Raw genomic sequence first — 4194 nt, 5'->3', positions numbered from 1 at the left:
AACACTTCCTATTAAATTCATAAAAATGTTATCAGACTACAGGAAAAATACAAAAAAGTATTACTCTTCAAGTGAATATGGTATATGAAATTAATAAACTGCTTCTAAAGAAAAGGTTAAATACAAGGAAAAATACTCAGTCATAAAAGACTGGCGTCTACATCGCGACAGACTCATTGCATCTCCTTTCAGATTTTATTCCTCAGAGCAGTTACTTCTTGATTGAAAATCCTAGCAGTGTAATAAAAAAATTTATTATTAAAATAATGATAATAAAAAGCAAAACTTTTCTTGAGAAATCTGTACCCTCTATGACTGTCTCCAATAGATATGAGTAAAGGAAAGTTGAATTTCTTTACGAGAACAATTTTTGGAATAGTGTATGTGTTCCCATAATAAGGTTCTGCTAAATTCACTATTCTCTCATGTCAGTGAAATTGCACAACTTTTCGTCTGGTCATTACTTGGCTGGGTGACCACAAGTGGCAGGCAATAACGTGTTAGTCTTCCGACCACTGAAGGTTAATAGTTTGATCAATACTTGGAAAGGTGATCACCTAAGAGGATCAGACCCCTTTGGCTCTCGAGTTCCGGAGACCACTGCAGAAATTTTCATAAGACCGAAAGAGTCTGGTGAGAGCGGCAATGGGTCAAAGTGAGGCGCGAAAAGTAAAGAAAATGAGGGAGTTCATCACAAAGTTATGTAATTGAATGACCCTCTTTTCCGTGTTGTAGTTGTCAAAGGGCGAACATTCCTGTCCATTGCTTCCTTGTCCGACACAGGTCAAGCGCCATCACAAACGAAACCATTCGGATCGCTAATCAGTAATATATCTTACAACTTTCAGAGACGCTTTACTCCAGAATCACTTTTGGGGAGGGGAGTGAAAGCGTACAAAGAGAGAGAGAGGGAAGAAGACTCACCAAAAGGTCGCAATAAAATAAATAAATAAATAAATAGATAAATAAAAGCAGTCATTATCCTACAGTTTCTAATCAGCGCGTACTTCAGAAACTACGATGCTCTATCTGAGATTCTTCAAGTGTTTGACAATCCTTTATCCCGCGGCTTATGAAGGGGGAAGATTCAAATTAGTGGGACTGAAAGAAAGACTCTCTCTCTCTCTCCCTCTCTCTCTCTCTCTCTCTCTCTCTCTGTCTCTCTCTCTCTCTCTGTCTCTCTCTCTCCTAAAAGCTAGCTAAATACATTTGCAAATTGATAAGTATAATTGGATGACTGTTTCTTTGCTGACGTTATTCGCAAGTGGCTTTCAATATTAATCCTAACTGCAGGAGGGTCTTGCGTGTTCCGGCCGTCTTCGGAGAACCAGGAATCACCCACCCAGCACCTGCAGACTCTTCTCGAGCGTCTCAATCCCGCGAAATTAAACGACGTTTTAAGATACCGCTGACAGGAATTCCTGCAGCAGAAAATATGTCCCTCACGACAAAATTTGCTCTCTTTAATGTTCGAAGTTTAATCAAACTTCTGGTATTACTGTTCGTTTGTAGGAATTGGAGTGATTTCACGTGTAAAGCAATATGGCAACATCAGCCCTAGCAAATGAATATTGTAATATATAATATATATATATTATATAGATATATATATATATATATATATTATATATATATAATATATATATATAGTTATATATATATATACAACACACCCACCACTATATATATAATATATATATATATATACTATATATATATATATAATATCCCACACCACACACGACACACACACACACATATATATATATTATATATATATATATATTTATATATATATATATAAATATAATATATTATATATATATATATATCATATTGCATATATATATATATATATATATATATATATATAATATATATAGATATATATATATATAACTATATATATACATAATATATATTAGGATTAGCTATATATATATCTAATATATATATATATATATATATATATAATATATATTATCTAATTGCATATCATATATATATATTCGATATATATATATATATATATGTACTACGTATATATATATATCCAATATATATATATATACGTAATATGTATGTTTAATGTATATATGATCACCTATATATATATATATCATATATATTATATATATAATATACATATATATTATATATATATAATTAATATCTACTATAATTCTATATATATTGTTACGTTTATAGATCTCTCTTTGTTTACCCAGTAATTAATTAATTAGTTTGATTTGGAAAATGGCAGCCATTTCCTCCAAATATCAGCTGATTTTTGGTGGAACGCGGGAAACCAAAACCCGCCAGCCAGAGATAGGGGGTTCCTAAGTTGGGGGAAAATAGACTCTTGTCAGCTTTAGGGACGTATCTAAAAGGGAAGGATGTAGGCAGACTGGTACTTCTTAGGCCTATATCTTAAGCTCTTTTTCCTGTGAACCCTCTGCTGGCTGTATGTTCTGTTTTCCAGGATTTGCCCTGCTCGTGGGGGTTAAGCTGACTCCAACACCCAGGCAAAAACACCTGCGATCTGCCTCAGTCGACTGCAGTCCATGACCTCGGACGGATGTCTGACCACACGCCTTCCATTTAGGCCTATCCAGTGGGTTACTGGCGCGCAAAGGGACCCAGACCTAAGACAAAGCCGGGCGCCACATTTTCTACAAAGGTCCATACTGAACATGGCCTCCTTAGATCCCTGAGTCACGTGCCAAGTCTCTCTGCCCGCAAGTGTTGCATTACCGCAAAGTTATGAAACCAGCTTGTATGAATCACGTTTTTAGCCAGCTATCCATTTGTGAGAGATATATGGGTCCCAACGTGGGGACACGCTGCATTTACTTTTCTCCAGACCAGTAGGGCCTCTTGTAAATAAATAGCTGTAAAGTACTTACCTGAGATTTCAGCCCACCTTTGGTTCATTTAATATGTTAAAAGTGACGACTGCTTGCCAGCATCGAATCTGGGCTTGCTTCAAAAAAAGCTTGTAATCGCGTTATCCTTGTAAAACGAATGTAAATGTTTTTCAAAGCGCAAAAAACAAAGCACACTTGCAGGGAAAGACACACACTGGCTTACGGTAAGGTATACCTTTCATTTAATATGATTATTTTATAACCAATGTTAGCTTAAGGTACGTTTAAGTATTTTTATTACGAAGTGTTTTAAATAAGTGTTAAGTGAGAAATATTATTATATTGTAACGGCGAAGCGCCGAGGGAATTCTATTTTGTAAATTGCATTGTTCTCGTCTGACGTGACGAGACACTAACATGTGTGTAGAATAGATGCCAGAAAGTACCAGATCAAACTAGGAAGTGCTTTGTCAGGGTTTATTGCTGTATTAGAAAGCCTAGCTAGTTAGGAGTATTCTACTAATTGTTACGGCAAAAAAGTGTACAATTCTTTTGTCTGTGATAGGTTAGGGGAATTCATTTTAAAGTAGGTGTTTCATTCCAAGTGTTGGTAACCGCTTAGCTCTCAGCTTAATTAAGCTGAGCGTACACGCTCTCCCAAGTAAGCTTCGCGCGTGCGCTGTCCCAGCCAGCCTTCGTTTCACTCACAGCGGCAGCCATGTTTTTATCCCTTTAAGCATTATCTCAACGATTTAAGCAAAGTAACGTAAGTCTTGAAAGTTTAACGTAAATAATATTAATCTCGGTACTAGTATCTATCGTTCTGCCAGAGAAATTAACGTAATTCGCCTTGAATAAGAAATTAGAATTTCGTGTTGTAAATCGCGTTCACGTTTACAGAGAATCAGCTGTTTGAACGACACGCTGTGCACCCGCTGGCTCGCCTCACCACCCGTTTCACCTAGCATCGCTCACTCGCTCGCTGAGCGAAAGTTTCATTCCACTTCGGACTTAACGTAAACTTTTTTACAAATGTTTGCTAACATTTCATCGTTTAAAATCGTTTCACTGTTCACAGGGACCTAGTAATCTTACGTAAAGTTAACGTAAATCTTCAAGTAGAATAAATTACAAGAATTGTTAACGTAAAACGCGTCTTTGTGAAATTCATATTGAAACGCAAATCATTTCATAAGCGCAAGCCGCTACCAGTAACGTAAAAATCGTTCACGCGAGCGCGTTATCATTTTCATAAAACGTATTCAACAGCAATTCTTTCAGTAAACGTTAAACGTAAGTAAATCATTTAACGCAAGTTGAGTCATAT

The sequence above is a fragment of the Macrobrachium nipponense genome, chromosome 7 (assembly GCF_015104395.2).
Source record: "Macrobrachium nipponense isolate FS-2020 chromosome 7, ASM1510439v2, whole genome shotgun sequence".
NCBI lineage: Eukaryota > Metazoa > Arthropoda > Malacostraca > Decapoda > Palaemonidae > Macrobrachium > Macrobrachium nipponense.
The sequence above is the reverse complement of the archived record's forward strand: the minus strand, read 5'-3'. Positions refer to the sequence as shown.